Below are 10153 nucleotides of genomic sequence, written 5' to 3'. Positions count from 1 at the left end.
ATCTAATGAAGAAAGCATAATTAAAAGCAAGAAAATAGATATAAAATACCTCAATGAATTAAAATAGTAAACCCAAGAATCATCCATGGAAGAATCCATGGAGATGTCATGAGAAACTAGGGTTCAAAAGAGAAAACTAAAAAGAACGTAAAATAATAAAAGATATAAAAGGCATAAGGCAAAAATAATAATCCCTTGAGATATTTATAAACTTCCTAAATCTAATCTAAAAATAAATAAAGAAAAGAAATAAGAAAATAATATTTACAAAAGTTGCAATGCTATTGGATGATAAAATATGACGTGGCACGAATAAGATCGATAAATCAAGGGACGAGTGAAGATGTGTAGAGACGAAGCCTCGTAGGCTGCCTTGGCTGCTCGGCAGAACCTGCGGCCGCAGGGTGGTGGCCGCGCAGCAGCGAGCATCGGGTGGCCGCGGGATATGGTCGTAGGCTACATAACTCGTATTAAAACGAACATAACTTTTGTTCTAGAAAACTTCTCGAGGCGTGTGACCTATCATTGGAAAGCTCTTCAATTTTAGTTTCCAACTCAATTTGAATCGCTTCAATCTGATCTGTATAACTCAAGTTATGATCAAAAGAGTGATCAAAGGTCTGTTTTGCCACTTTACAAACCTTCGTTTTTCTTCGTTTCTAACTTAAATTCATTTCCGTAAAGTACATAACGACCCTTGTGAATGCTATATTCATGTCTCATGCACATATTAATCAAAATCAACATCCACAAACATGGGATCTCCAATTAATAAACTCAATTCATCGGCTTCCATCCAAATATCATCCGAATCAACTCCAAACACTACGAAAGCGTCCAAATGTCTATCAAATCACCTAAAACATTAAGAAAAACACAAACGGAGCGTAATAGAGTAAAAAACAAACAACTTATGTATTTACGACCTAAAAAGCGACTAAAAGACCTATAAAGCAACTATAAACTTAGCATAAACATGCCTATAAATCCTATATAAATGTGATTCATCGGAACCCCATCAACAAAACTCTGATTTTACAACCCTAGGTCGAGATCGTCAGGGATTTGTAGGCATTTAGAATGGTTTAGGGTTTTCAGATGCTATTGTTGGTGGACTCATTGTTGTTGTAATTGAAGAAATTTGAGGTGAATTGGGTGAAATGGAATCGATGGTCGGCGTCGGGGGTTCCAGTTGGGGATGGTTGGGGTTTTTCGAGGATTGGGATGGTTTATAAAGGGTTTAGAGTTTCTTAGGGGTAGGGAGGGGGTTAGTGGTTCACGTGGTTGGCGCCAGGAGAAGGGGGATAAGGCATGGGTGGTGGTTAGTGGTTGGTTGACTGTGATGGTTGGGGAAAAGTGTGGTTAGTGGTTTTTTTTTTAATTAATAGTTTAATTGTTAAAAAAAGGAAAATTTAATTAGGATAAATTAGTCATTTTGCCTTTAGTTAACTATGATTAGGCTTATGATGTTACCACTGAAATAATAACAAAAATAGTTGATTACCAAAGATAATTTGATTTTTTTATGTTTACCACTGAGAAAAATTAAAAACTGAAGGGCACCATCGAGAACTTCACTTTTTTTTTTTAAAAAAAAAGTTGAAATGGCTGGCTGCAGCAAGGATTGAACCCCATCTTCACAAATACTAACTCTTATCGCTAACCAAGAAGGCAATATTTTGATTAAATGATTTACCAGTATTGCAGGTTTACAACTCATATATAGTCATTTAGTAATTATTCAAAATAAGAGATTTAAATGAGCTCCGAAGGGTTTGATCCTGCAATCACAACTCACAGGCTCGATAAGAGCTCCTTATACTGATGTCCCCCCTTCCCCATGCTGGCTCCACCAGGGGCTTGATGTAATGGTTCTATATGTGTAAGTGGTTTCGATATCCTTACTTTTTATAACCTTCCCTTGCAATCCCAAATGGCTTTAAATTACAAGATTAGTGAAGAAGCAAGTTTAAAATAGGAGGATAAACCGGATATCTTTAGTTGAGTCTTCAAAATCAAAATCGATCAATTATTGATCAAAGATTTGCAAGGTTGGGTATTGACGATGCAATTGGTGTTGTGGGAAGAACAAATTATGGAAGACAATTATGAGATGAGAGTTTTAAAGATAAGATGTAGAAGGTGGGTATAGATCCCTTTGTTCTGATTCTAGAAGACAACTATGAGATAAGAGTTTTGAAGAGAAAAATGGATCGTGAAAGACATAATTTTAAAATCTTTATTAAGTCTAGATTTCATAACTTGAATTGGCCTAGGAAAAAACTAATATGAGGTGCAAAACCATTAGTGGAGTAACTTATTTATAATTACTACTTTTTTTTTATGTACTTTGTATAATTTCTAAAAGAAGTAATTCAAGGATATTTTGACTTTTACCACTACAAAAAAAAACACGAATTTGTTTTTTACCACCAAAACTTCTAAAGGTTTTATTATACCACCAAAAAAAATCTAAAAATTACTTTTCACCACTTTGCAGTCAAGGGAAACCTAAATCTAAGAGTTTAAAAAAAATCTTTGATTTCCATGTCAAAAACATGATCTTTAGAGATTTTAGGGGTTTTGGCCATTTAGATCCGATTTGAGGTCAACACTGACAAAAAATTATCACAAATGTCTTGGTTTGCGCGTGTCACACAAATCGAGTTTGTTTTAGTATACCAGCCTACTCCCACAACTAAGGATGTCAGTGCAACAGGTCAAGTAGGAGACCCGCCCCACTGGGGAGAGGATGGGTCTTATTATTGCAAGTGGTAGGGCGGGGATGGGGATAAAAACCATACGCGCCATGGGTGATCGGGCAGAGTGGATTTTAGGTTGTACCCGCCCCATCCCCACCTCATACCCACATTCAAATATCTTTAAAAACAAAATTTTATACTTTTATACAATTTTATAAAATAATTATGTAAAATAAAATATTAATTATAATACTTCGTAATACACTTATATTATAAACAAAAAAAAAAAGTGTAATATTAAGATTTTTTTTTAATTTATTGTAATCTATATTAATTATGTAGTATTGTGTATTTGAGAGGTGGGGATTAAGTGAGTATTGGGTGGGGATTAGGCGGGTCTTTGGTGGGGATTAGATGGGGGTAGATATCCAAGTGGGGGCAGGGATGGTTTTGGAATTGTACCCGCCGGGGCGGGGATCGGGATGAATTTTGGCCCCACCGCGGGGATGGTTGTAACACCCCAATAATTCTCCCTTTTCCAAACCACTTACTTTAAATAAAAATAGAGGAGAACCATTGGCATGTTACCGCCACGTGTTAAAACGTTAAGGCTTTATCAAAGTATTGCAGCGGAAATCCAACTTAAATATTAAAATAATATAATTTAGAAAACCAATAAGTCAAAGCTTACAAATTGGAACCATAAAGGCCCTTATTAAAACCAAACCAATATTCCAAAATCCCAAAACATAATTAAAATAGTAAAACATAAATAAGTTCAACACAAAGAACGAATACTCTCAATCACACCAATCCCTTGACAATGCGTATGTCAAATCCCCGAACTTCACATCATCAAGCTAACCTGTGCAGTACTGCTCCCTAATAATACAAATGTAATAATTGGATCATCACAGGGTCATTGAAAGGCGAAGGCCATGACCAAAAGAAAACACACAAAAGCACGCAATCAGCAAAGCTGAGTACATACAAGCTACAACGTACCAAGCCTAGCATGCTCAACTAATTAAAATAAATAAACATACAACATAAATTCATTAATCAAGACTCCACACTTAAACAATTCAATCGACTCAACATACTTGCCAATCAATCTCAAACACTTGACTCTTTATATTTAATTTAATTAATTTAGTTGGAGTAAGCAATAGACGAGGTTGTCCAATCCACCAAATCATTTTGGTCCCAAATGACCATTTAAAATAAAAGTTTAGCGCGATGCAAGAATGGGCGCGACTCCATTCTCACAAAGTTAGTCTAGGATCCCATCTAACTTTCATTATAAAATAAAAATGTAAATACCAAAAGAGAAGAGGACATGTTGATCAAACAAGCCTCGAAAAGCCACGGGCTACCACCGTGTACCCCAACCCATAATTGTCAATACTCTAGAAGTGCACGCTTTCTAGAGTTTTATTGCTCATCCATGTTTCACTTTACGTGATTACAATTTAAATTAATAGCCGACTCATTCAAGAAGACCATACATAACAATCATACATCAATTCACTTTTAATCTTATTTAGGACAATGGTGATCACATCACAAGTTGACCTTTAGTTCCATTAAACTTCCAAATTATCCAAATTGTTGAACATAGTCAACTCACCTAGCCATTTCGGCTTAACCCACCTTTACTCAACATACTAACAATTCATGATTGAGTAATAAAATAAAATAAATAACAACCTTGTGGAATAATTAATAAATTCATTCCATTTAAACCATTAAATTCCAATCCTTTAATAATCCAAATGTGGTTAACAAACCAATCCAATAAAATATGTTTGTATCAACATTCCATACAAATAATTAATCCAATATAATTCAACATGTTTGCATCCATAATTCCATACAAACATAATCAATTCACCAAAACATGTCTCATAAACATAAGCACATGAATTAATTAAATGTATAACCAAACAATTTCCATCCAAGTGTTCTCTAATCATGAACTAAGTTCTTTTCTTTGGTACCTAAACATGATACTACTTACAACGAAGTAGACATGTACGTACCTCGTATAAACAATCCTTTGTGCCACTTTTAATCACTTAAAAGTCTCCTAAGAAATAATCACTTCCTAGAAACCAAGCAACAATAATAAATTAATACTTAACCAAATTTCCAGCAATATAATTTAGATTAAAACTCCTTAAAACTTCATTAAAAACATGTTTTTATGGTTAATTATGCATTAGAAATACAATAGGAATAAAAGCCCCAATTTAATTAGTCATAAGAACCCTAAAATCCCAATTTAAATAAATTGAAACCCTTTATAATTTCAGATTTTATAAATGTTATAATTTTCAGATTTTGTAAATTTAATAACCTAGGGTTTTTAATCATTGAAAATCATGATTTTAGGGTTTTTATGAACAATCGATTTAGGGCTTTTATAGTAATGATGTTTTGAAATTTTGGTGATTATACTACTAATTAGTTTAAGTTAATTCCAGATTATTTTGAACACGTAAATTCGTGTTTTAATGTTTAGATTTTGGTTCGTTAATATTAATCCCGTTTTAATCACGATCAGGTTCTGAACTCATCCGATTTTGACAAAAAAGTAGTGTTTTCCATGTGGAAACAATGTTTTAAGAAGTTTTTGGGATTCAGCCTCTCGTGGCCAAATTCAGCCTCTAAATATGATTTTCGGGCAGTTTTTGATTTTTAACGAAGTTTTTTTTATGCTTAATGTTTATAATTAGTTTTGGGTTTTGATTTTATAGTATAAAGTTTATATTTTTAGTATCAAAATCATGTTTTTATGTTTTAAACTAATAAATTCAGCCCTAAATCGATTGTTCATAAAAACCCTAAAATCATGATTTTCAATGATTAAAAACCCTAGGTTATTAAATTTACAAAATCTGAAAATTATAACATTTATAAAATCTGAAATTATAAAGTTTAATCATCAAAATACAATTTGATACTAATTAAATTAATTTCAAACAATAAAATCAAAACCCATAATCAATAATTATAATTACACAAATTAATATAACAAAGGAGAAAGAAAATAAGACTAACCTTTTGTGTGGGGAAATTTTTGGGATGTATGGGGTATTTATAGGAGAGAGGGTAGTAGGGTAAGTAGGGATATTGGGCCTCATTAAATTAATGGGTCAATTAAGAAAGTAAACTGGGTTTGGTTTGTTTGTTGGACATAATTATAGAAGGAAGGTTCATAAAAAGTTCTTTGTAATAAAATCGTTTATCAACCCCAAAAATAATTTGAAACTTTTGAAATTAAATTCCGGAAAAATACAAATAAATATTATAAATAATATATAATTTCATTTATAATATATTTAAAAATATGGGGGATTACAATGGTGATGGGGATGGAGATGAAAAAGTTAGGTGGGGATGAGAATGGGAATGCCAACATCCACGCCGCCTCGCCCCATTGACATCTCTACCCATCACGAAAACCCACCCTCGCCCAGAAACACCCACTTGACCTCGAGTTCTTGAAATACTGTCCACCTCGACCTAGAAATGAGCTCATTGGTCATAGTGATTTGGATCTTATTTAGGGTTTGGTGAATTTACCTCAAATTTACGTGCGAAAAATGTTGGATATTTGGTGAATTGCGGCGAAGTAGTCATCGTTTTAGCTAGAGGAAAAAGGTTTTCTGCCATTGGAAGAGAAGGTGGCCTAAAGAGGGGAGAGGGGAGAGAGAAAGGGGAAAGGGAATTAAGATGGGGGAGAGAGAAAGGGGAAAGGGAAGGTAGCCGCTTGGGTGGGAGATCGAGGCGATTGCTCAGTTGGGGGAGGGGTGGATGCTGTTAGGGAAGGGGGTGGTTGACCGATGGTGTGGGTGACATATTTTGTATTTTATATTTATAAATTCATTTAATTATTCAATAGTTAAGTAAGATCGAGTAAGGGGTAAATAGAAGAAATTAGACATTAATTAAGTGAAGAGAAGGTATTGTGTCAGTCCGGACTGACAAAATGCGGATTTTTGATATCCTCAATTGGCGGGATGATATGCTCTATTGGTTGGATGATATCCTTTACTAATGGGATGATATTCTTTATTGGCTGGATGATATTTCTATTGGCTGAATTAGGGATGGCAGTGGACCCAGACCCGACATAGATCCGTGGATCTAGATCCGTTTTGGGTCTTTAAATTTTGGACCCATACCCGCTGAAAAAGAGGATCTGAATCCGCGTCTGGCCCCTAGACCCGGATCCAGATCCGTTTACCAATTTTTTAATTTTCCTATTAAAAAAAACTAAAACTTTTTTATCCAGATCCGTTTACCCGTTTTTTAATTTTCCTATTAAAAAAAAACTAAAACTTTTTGTTTCTTTATTAAAAATGTTGATGATGTTAGTAGTGATAAAAATTAGCCCTTTCAAGAGATGAATTTTGGATGCTCATATTGGATACATCATCATTGTTTTTTCACTTGCTCATTTGTAACATCGTACTTTTTTCGTTGTTTATAATTTTTATTTTAAAATATAAGTGTATAAGTTGGTTATTTACTTTGTGTTTATAGATTAGTTGTATAACTTTAATTTAGGTTGAACTTAATAATCCGACGAAAGTTTGAAATGCATTTTTTGACCCAAACATAACATTTGTTGCAAAAAATTAGGCAAGATAAATTGGACCCGTGTTAGACCCGGATCCGTTGGACCCGTCGGATCTGTATCTGGATGATATTTCTATTGGCTGGATGGTATCCTCTATTGGATGGATGATATCCTTTATTGGTTGGATGATATCCTCTACTAACTGGATGATATCCTTTATTGGCTATATTATATCCTTTATTGGCTGAATGATATTTCTACTAGCTGGATGATATCCTCTATTGGCTATATGGTATCATGACTGGATGATATCATATAGCCAATAGAGGATATCATCCAGCCAATAAAGAATATCATAGACACAATCATAAATGAAATCATATAGCCAATAGAGGATGTCATCCAATCATGATATTATATAGCCAATAGAGGATATGTATATCTTGTTTGAGAATATGTATAATTTGTTTGATGATATGTATAACAATAACAGAACCTCCATTGACGATCTCGTACTTTAGGTCATTGGTATAACATAACTTGTTCATTTCTCAACCAAAATACATGCATATATTATCAAAATGCTCACAATTCATCATACAATCATATGGTACAATCAATTTCAACAATTATACATCACATAAGAAAGCCCCAATTCGATTTTTTGGGCATTTTTCAAAAAATCCGAGAATCTCAAGCAATGAAACTTTCTCTCTCTTCCGCCATGGATGACCTCGCTCCTCTCTTTCGTTGTAACCACCACCACTTCTCATTGGGTGGAAACTTGTTCTTCATCGTCACATAAAAGATGACGATGATACTTCTCGACTAACGAAACATGCCGCACCCAATACTTTGTGTTAAGTGAATTAGAGACATTTAGATGTCTTCAACAAAAGAAATTTCCCAATCAAATTTTCTTTTGCCAAAATGCTAAATTAGGTTTTCTTTGCCAAAAAAACTTTGGGAATTTTGAAATTTGCTACCAGGGAAAACACCTGTCTTCACATTTTCTACCGGTTTAAAGTTTTTTTTTTTTTTTTTTTTTTTTTTTTTTTTTTTTTTTATAATTTTTTTTTAAAAACTTTGCTACCATCCAAATCGAAGTTTGTTAAAAATCACTACCCAATGCCTTATACCATTAACATTTCCGTTAGGGGAGTCCAACCACCTTTCAGCCACCTCACTGCCACCTTTCTATCCTGTAATCCTCCGTATTTTTAAATATGTTATAAATGAAATTTAATTTTATTTATAATATTGATTTGTATTTTTCCGTAATTTAATTTCAAAATATTCAAATTATTAATTTGGGTCAAAAATTATTTTGGTACAAATTATTTTATGAACCTTCATTTTATAATTTATTTCAATACAACTAAAGTTTAGTCCATTTCATTCATTTGGACCATTAATTTTATGAGGCCCAATCTTTCTCTTTACCCTACAACATTCTCCCCTATAAATACCCCATTAATCCCCAAAATTTTCACACACAAAAAGGAGAGGAGTTTATTGAAGGTGATTTCTAGATAGTAAAGTGGCATACAATTCGTTTACTCAAGGTACGTACAAGTTACGAAACCTTGCTTTTAGGTGCATGTTTAAGGACGGATTGAGAACTTAGTATCATATATAGGGGTGACTGGGTTAAATTGTTTAGTTATACATTGTGAATTTTCGTATGACGTGCACTATTCTATATTGCAAGTATTGTTTATGCTCTAATCATGCAAGGTGCGCTTAGAGGCAAAGGTATGTGATTGGTGTAATGATTAATTTATTTTCATTCATGATTATGTAAACAGGATGAGTAAAGGATGAATTTAAGTCTTATATGACGAGGTTAAGTTTGTGGGGTGCCTTATGCACTCAAGGTGTTTATACACCGAGGTAGTTAAAGGATTAAATGATAAATGTTGTTTGTCACTAATAAATCAAGAATTGAAATTGGAAACTTGCCTTGCTTGATTGAACTGTTATTGGATTGATTGTATTGTTATGCATATGAGTCATCACCAGGTCTAAACCTGTAAATCACGTAAAGTGCAAGATGGATGAGCAATAAAATTCTAGATTGGTGTACATCTGGAGTAATGACAATCAGGGGTTGGGGTACACGGGGTATTAGTCGTGCACTTTTCTCGAGGCCGTCTGATCTACGAGTCTCCTATTTCAAATATTTTTTTTTAAAACTAGGAGTTAGGTGAGATCTCATACTAACTACGGTCACGAAGTCGCGCCTGTGGTCGTTGGATGTTTATTGATGTTTCCGAAAGGAGGCATGGGGTTTTTCTTTTATTGATGTTCCAAATGGAGCATGGGTTGGACAACCTTGTCTATTGCTTAATCCAATGAAATAAATAAATAAGTTAGCTACTATCAACTAGTGAAGACTTAATAAAATTGATAGTTAAGTCGTGTGTTGAGTCTATAATTTAATGATATGATGTATGATGTTTGATTATTAGTAGCATGTTAGGGATTTCTTAATTTATTTCGCAGCTTGTATGTAATCAGCTTTGTTGATTGCGTGCTTTTGTGTGTGTCTTTCTTTGGTCATGACCTTCGTCTTTCAATGACCCTGTGACGATCTAATCTTTACACTTGTAATATTGGGGAGCAGACTCATCACAGGTGTTTACATAGTTTGGACTTGCATCAAGGTGGTGGGATTTTGAGTGGAGTGTTGATTACCATTCATAGTTTACTTTATTTCTTACTTTTGAATTTATTTAGACTCGGTTTCATTTATCTATCACTTTTATTGTTTTGGGTTTTAAATAAGGGCCTTAACGGTACCAAGTTGTAAGACTTAATTTGATTTTGTTTATTGGTTTTGAAATTTATTAGTTTTTCCGTT

This window comes from Chenopodium album, chromosome 9 (genome assembly GCF_948465745.1).
Source record: "Chenopodium album chromosome 9, dcCheAlbu1.1, whole genome shotgun sequence".
Lineage (NCBI taxonomy): Eukaryota > Viridiplantae > Streptophyta > Magnoliopsida > Caryophyllales > Amaranthaceae > Chenopodium > Chenopodium album.
The sequence above is the reverse complement of the archived record's forward strand: the minus strand, read 5'-3'. Positions refer to the sequence as shown.